Below are 7,620 nucleotides of genomic sequence, written 5' to 3' on the forward strand. Positions count from 1 at the left end.
CATTTTACAGGTCTCTGATGTTGCAGGATGTAGTTGATGCCTTAACGTTGTTGCCTATTTTGCCTTCTGGCAACACAGTAAGAATATGCTGATTGACTACATCGACAAAAATATGTTCAGATATTGAAAGAATAATTTATAGTTGCTGAAGTGTCATACTTAAAGGAAGGAAATGTATAAAGCAGTGTATAGTTTCTATCTGGGGGAAAAGAAACCAAACAAAAAAACCTTTGAAAGATTTATTATGATTTAATGGTTTGCTACCAGTGCCAATCCATGCAGTGAGATGTAATTACACAGCTGAAGATCTCATGCCGTCCAAGTTTCAGGAATCTAGAGGGTAACAAGTAGGATGAATGATTCTTGGATTAACTGCAGAGTTATTTTATTCATGTCTTGTTTCCTTCCTTCTCTGTTTCATTCTTCTTAAAAACAGTTTTCCTTTCACCATCATATTACCATTAAAGCTGGGAAATTACAACAGCTGTGTAATATGCAAAGAATCTTTACAAATGCCCCAAAATGCTTTTCCAGATTTTCATTTCAAAGACTTTAGCTTTAATGCTGACTTGTCTGAATGGTGCATCATTGCACTGTGAACATTAGGAATGCTTAGCACACTTTTTGTAATTTTCTTAGTTTGAATTAAGCTACTTATGTTTTCGTGCTCCAAATCAAAATGTTATGATTCATTAAATTATATTAGGGATTTTCCGTTAAAACATGTACATATTTTAAAATTTCAGACATCACTGTTCACAAAAGTAGACTAATTTACACAAATTCCATCTATTTACAAAATATTTTGGAATACTAACACTTAACTCTAGCAGTGTTTTGGGAAACATCAATGTATCTTGTTCAAGATCTTTGTCAAGTATCTAGTGAAGACAGAACTCACTTCTTATGAAGCTTTCTTTTGACTATAAAGAGGAGTGACTAGGCAACATGAGGCCAGGGTCCCAGGTACAAAATTGTGTCAGACTGTAGGAATAGGCCAACAGGAACATTGGGAAATTCAACAGTGATACAGACAACCTGAGGGACAGCTTTGGGGAAAAATCCCTGAGGAGAGTGAACTGGAGTCAGAAATATGCCCTGGCAGCAGAAAGAGCAATAGCATACAGAATTGTGTTAACAGCAGCACAGACAGCAGGTCCAAGGAAGTGATTATCATCCCATTTACTCCACACTTGTTAGGTCACAGCAATATTACTGCATTCAGTTTGGTGTTCCTCAGAGTGGGACAGACATCAGTAATGTGGAGTGAGTTCAGCAGAAGGCCATCAGAACAGAATGGAGTACTTGCCTTGCAAGGGGCAGCTGAGGGACCAGGGCTTGAGGTCTTGAAGACCACTGTACAGTGCACAAGGCTTCCCAGAGAGTTTGTGCCTTAGAAGTTTCAAGACCCAGCTAGACAGAGATGCCCTGTGTCAATAATGAAGACAGACTGGAGTCTTCCTATATTCTCATCCCACTTGAGTTAGTCTATGTAGTGAAAGGAAAGTCTTTGCAGAAAAAGGAAACCAGATTCAATGGTGATGATAGTTTGGGATGAGGGAACTTCTGAGATTAAGACAAGAGAGATATTAAAGATAGGTGACTTTCTGAGGCCTATTTAGCCTCTATTATAAAAATGACAGTGATGTTACCAGCTCAGTTTTATGTCTCTGCTCTGAACAAGTAGGGGATTACAGGCAGGTTAATTTAATTTACATTCTGATAGGCACAGGTAAACAATTTCTTTATGCAGGGTTCAAAGCTTATGGCACATTTTCGACTCTGACAGTCTTAGGCTGCACTGTTAAGTTTCACAGAAAGTGATCAGAACACAGTTGAGACTCATTTAGGGATCTAATAACACCTGGATCAACTGCCAGCAAAATTCTTATACAGATCAGGCATCAATAGAGAGTCACATTTCTCACAAGTTAGTAAATGCATTTAACATGAACGCTAATATAAGAGAAAAATGTTCTGGCACAGTAGAGTTCTTGTTAGTTCAGTATTCAGAGCAGTTTCAGCTCAAGAATGTAATTACAACTTTTAAATGCCTAAATAAAGATGCCCACTTCTGGTATATAGTATTGACAAATGGTAAAGTCAGATATATGAAAGACCATTTTTGATGGTCAGTGTCACCCAGTATGGTTTCTAGTTTTTCATCCAGAAAAGTTAGGTTGTCCCACATCCCTAGGTTTTTTGCCTTAAATCTTTTAATTTGACTAGATAGTTGAATTAAGCTCTGGGTCTTTATATCCCAGCTATGGTCGATGATTATCCAGGATGAAATTCAGCTAACTTTAGGTGCATTTTGATATCTCACCTAACCTCCAAGAGTATGTTTATAGGTTTTAAATAAACCATCCTAAAACATTGGTGGAAAAAGATGCTCGTATGAATATTGCAGATTTCCTTTTCTTCTTTTTTCTTTGATGAAAGTCAATATGGACTTGAAGTGTTGCTAAAGGATACCAGATGATTGAAGACCTGCTTTTTAGCTGCTAATGGCTAGGACTTGAAGCATGCTACTTATTTTATACAGACAAATCCTTGTCAGCAAAGCTAGCCAGGAAGAAACACTCACATATTTACCTTCATGAAATGGAGTGAACCACAGGGTAGGATGTCAGCTTTAGTTGAGTTTGAAGTTTGAAATTTTCATCCCTCAAAGATGTAGGTTTCATCATATTATTATTCATAAAAACTTCCTCTTGTTTTATTTAGGTACTTAACTCTTTTATCTGTTAAGTAAAGAAACAGGAAAGAAGGTACAGGAAAGAAACAGGTAAAGGTACAGGAAAGAATAATTAACTATTTAAGTGAATTCATATTTATGCATCATATATTTTCTAACAATAGACAAATATTTCCTCAGTTTTTTATGAGATTAAACTTTCTATTTCTCAAAGCAAGGTAGTGATTTCTTGCATTGACCTAAGCACATTAAAGATTAAAAAGCTTGCTGAAGAGTTACTAGGGAACTTCTTTGGTAACCCCAAATGTATACAGCTGATATGAAGCGTCTAGTCTGTGTATTAAAAAAATTGCCCTTCATAGAATGGACAGCTCTGAATATATAGAATTAGAAACTGCAGGTTATGGTTCCTGCTCTACTTAGCAAGTATAATGAATTGTCAGTCAGAATTACAAACACAAACTGTAATCAGATTCAGACTAAAAAAAAAAAAAAAAAAAAAAAAAAAAAAAAGAGAGAAATTAAGGATCTTAATGAGCAACATGTCAAGATGTAAAGAAAACTGTCTAAAACATTCTAAATAAGAATTATGTTTCTACAGGTGATTCTTTATTATTATTCTTCTTCATTATTATATCAGACTTCCAGCACCCAATGCTAAGAGTCAGAAATATCTATATGACTACGTGACTGATAAATAAAGGGAGAGGCAAGATCATGACTCATTCATTAGCATAGGGCTGAAAGAAGTGGATGAACTAAGAATGAAATCTATCCCTTACCTAAGTCAGATAATGAAACAATGGTCCTAGAAATAATGACAACCACTGAAATTATGCAAGCATTTTCCAAAATAAAACCTTAGGATGAAGGCAAAAGGAAAAGATGAAGGTAAAAAAAACCCACAAGCACACACAAACAGTGAAGAGACTAACAAATCTCTTCAAAACAAAGTTAACTAACTTAACTAATAATATAATCAGCATATAATTTTCTCTCCTTTTATAGTATCTTAGTGCAGGAGCAACCCCTAAAAAGTTTAGCCATAGGAAGCTCTATGGGAGGTCTGGAAAGAATGAAGTAGCAGGATTGAAGAAAAGGACTCAGAGAACCAGAGGATGCTTTGGACCTTAAGCAGATGGTGATAAGCCATTCAAGAAGAAAATGAATGGATCAGAATATTTTGGGGGAAAATTTCCCTAAACAGTGGTAACCTAGAATTGTTTTGTCAAAATGTGGTGATGAAAAGTTATTTATGTAATTTGGATTATATCCTTTGCATGAAATGCATTGAAAAGTAGATAATAATATTGATATAAGGGCTAAATATAGAAGATGAGACTCTGTCCAGATGCTAGGAGTGGGACTATAAATTATTCTAACAGGTTGGGAAGAAATTAATATAAAATATGACACAGTTGGCAGTATTCTGCACTGACTAATCTTTTAGAATTATGGACTATGTGAAAGAGACAAATAAGACTGGTATTCACCAGATAAAATAATAAAAAGGAAGACTATAAACTATTACTGGATTTTACTGCCTTTGCTTCCATTAATTATATGAGCAGGAGTGAGCAGGAATGGAAGCTATAAAATAAAGAACTAATTGAGGGAGAGTGTTTCACCACAGACTTTCTTCTGTTTTGCAGAACCGGCAACGAAAATGACATAAAAATTGAAAAAAATATTATAATCAGGCCTTAAATTGAATGTCATGAATGGAATATCAAAAATTTGTGCATGGAGACACAAAAAGAACATCATGTAACCTGGAAATTTGGTTCATCCTAATAAAAGAGGCCCTTAGAAAGCACTCTTCAAAGCACTGAACTTATTTTTCAATATGAGTGGTGCCTCGATATAAGACAGTAATAAATAAATAAATTTATTCTTATAATCTCAAGTGAATAACAGCTGAACCAACCAACGTAATGAAAACGTATTTTATCAAGAAGTAAATCCGTAGGTTTTCTCCTGATTTGTTTAGGCTCTCTTTGGAGTTTTCTCTTTAACCCATTCTTCTTTGTTTTAATAGATATATATTTATTTATGCTAGTTTTTATAAACATAGAAAAGATAGCTGTATGTTTTATTAATGCTATATATCTAAACTATGCTTCTGAATTTGGTGTGCATCATGACATCTTCATAACTAATCATTAGCTTGAGACCATGGGAATCTGTTGATCCATAAAATTTCATGTCTATGTTAATGCTGGTAATCTTGATCATAAAAACACCCATAAGTTTTCTCTGAAGCCACTGTACCACTGATTTCCCCAACATTTATAAGACTGATCTTTTCAAGCTTTTTGTGTTCTACTCAAATGAGTTAATTTCACTTAGCAAGAGAAGTCAGTGAACAACAGAAAAAAATTAGATTATTTTGTTGCTGCTGAAATATTTGAACATTTTTCCACTGGCAGCAAAAGAGCCTGTATCTGATTATGTATGCCTACTCCAGTTAATGGAAGTAAATACAAATGAAAGGAAGACATCACATCCCATCTCAAATCCACACCAAAAATTAATTTAAATCTAATATTATTATTAATGGATCCTTGACTTGTTTATAAGATAGTCTTCTTTTTTTAAGAAAAAGTCATGTTCTGTTTTCCAACTATTGCCATACTGTAACATTTAAAAGTCATACTAACAGGTAAGATTCAGTGACCTTTAGCCAGAAGAAATTATTTATTTAGTAAAAACTGGAAAAAAAAGTCACCTTTGCTCCAGAGCTTTATGCATATATTCTCTAACAATTATATACAAATACTGTACAAATGTCAGGGAGATAAGCTAGCTAAGCAGAAGCACTTCACACCTGTGTAAAGAGCTAGTACTAGACTAATACCCTGAGATAGATATTAATTTACTGCAAAGTCCTGTTGTGCTAGGATGAATAATAATTTTAACCAGACATTTTGAGTTTTGCCTTGTAAGAATAACTTACAGTTAAAAAAAAAAAAAAAAAATTAAATCCTTTCCAATGTTTTCCTTCATGCTTATATGAAAATTAATGATCTTTTAAATTATACCCTAAGAATGGAGGAGACTGGCAAATTTATATGCAACAAGGAGATTGACTAATAAAAAGCTAGTTATAAGTAAGAGAAACAGAATTTTTTAAAGACAGAAAAGAAAATTTTATAACTAAACAGTAATCACTTGTGCTAATTTCACACAAGAGCATGAATAAGCTTTTAACAGTTATAATACCAGCAAAGCTGTAAATATATTTCTGGCCCTTTATCACCTGCATACCAACCTTTCTACCTTCATACCCACATTGCTCCATATGGCTTTAAGATTGTCAGTTCCTAAATACTCCATTTATTCACAAGAAAAATGGCATTCAAGGAAGAAAACCTAGCTGAAAAAAAGAAACCCTAACTTCTGTCACTAATCCCTGAGCTAAATTAAATAGTCTATAAATGGGAGGAGAAAAAAACCTGTGAAGGCTTCTAGCCCTGAGTTTTGGAAACTAGAACTACTTATATAGACAGAAACAGCTGAAAGCTATTTTCAGAATTTGCTCATCACCACCTGTTAGTCATCAACTTTATGGCATGCCAGCCAGAGCTGGCATGCTTTTGACAAGCTTACTGTGCTTGAACTCTGTAAATTTTAAGAAAATTTAACTTATTAACCAACATGTTGAAATTAATTTAGTATCAAAACTCATCAGTTTTACTATAACAGAAAATACTTATTAGGTTAGATTAATTTCATTATCTGTAGTACTCTATTTTGGGAATATGATCTTTTGATAATCAGTGATTTCTAATATGTATAGCTTTTACCTTTTTGTTTGTGTCAGTCTCAGTCCATACTCTCTCTGAACTTTCGTTTCAATTCATTTTACATTTAGTGGTCTTGGCTGTATTAGGTTTATGGTTGAAGTCTGTGATCTTAAAGGTCTTTTCCAATCCAAATGATTCTACAATTTGAGATTGTTCATATCAATGATAGGCATGGCATCAGCAAAACTAGGGAAGGCTGGATTATGCAAGTAAAATTCTTATTTTGACATCAGGGGACAGTAAGCATTTGTTTCATCAAGGTGAGATGCTTCTAAATTTGTAAAGAGTACCTTTGTTTAACCATTCAAGAAACTATTAACTCCATACATACACAGTAACTAAACAGCCAGCATTCCACAGAATAATACAGACCCAATATAGACCACTGCTTCTAGTAATCATTCTAGCAATATCAGGTTAACTCCACCTATGATACTTCAAGCTGGTGCTGCATCATCTCTAGAAAAGCCCCTTAGATAGAATGAGGAGGTGTATATTGACTGTTCAGCTGCTCTATGGTTTCTCCAGCAGCCATAAAACAGCTTCATGCTCTCCCTGAGCTGAACCAAAATGCACAGTACTCCCTGCACATCTGATTTGCGTACTTTCTCATTTGTACTTTGCTATGAATTTCATATTTTCCTTTCACCTTCTCTCACTGTTTCTGTAATTTAATTTATCCACCTCATGATCAAATTTTTAAGCAGCAGGGATCCACTGTCACTGTGGAATAATTATCACAAAACCATGTTCTAAAGGATGTGCCTGCCTGCAGCTAATTGTGCTCACGCACCACCAGTCTGGTTCATATCACTAGGTGCTAAGGAGGTAAAGATAACAATAATAAATCTGTTAATTTAGGAGAAATTTCAAGATATTTATATTATTGCTATTACTGTTTTCTTTTGGATTCCTTCTTGTTTTTTTGTTTTTTTTTTTTCTTTTCCCCAGTACTCCACACAATTCAGCATTATCACATGTGTTTGGATGTGAAGAGAATCTGGGCAATAAGGTTTCCTGTAAATTAAGAAAAGTAGCAAATCTGTTCAGAAAGACAGTATATATTTCTAATTAAAAAAAAAAAAACAAACAAAAAACCAAAAAACAAACAAACAA

The 7,620-nt window shown here is 34.2% G+C and overlaps 1 long non-coding RNA gene across 1 annotated transcript; it reads right to left on the reverse strand.

The window, feature by feature from the left end:
- Nucleotides 1-230: 230 nt before the first annotated feature.
- Nucleotides 231-6,125, reverse strand: LOC306807218. The gene is made up of 3 exons (XR_013775664.1): nucleotides 5,958-6,125; nucleotides 2,588-2,744; nucleotides 231-333 (listed from the first exon to the last, which is right to left on the reverse strand). It is a non-coding gene; the product is annotated as an uncharacterized lncRNA (long non-coding RNA).
- Nucleotides 6,126-7,620: the final 1,495 nt, after the last annotated feature.

This window comes from Erithacus rubecula, assembly GCF_903797595.1.
Source record: "Erithacus rubecula genome assembly, chromosome: 1".
Lineage (NCBI taxonomy): Eukaryota > Metazoa > Chordata > Aves > Passeriformes > Muscicapidae > Erithacus > Erithacus rubecula.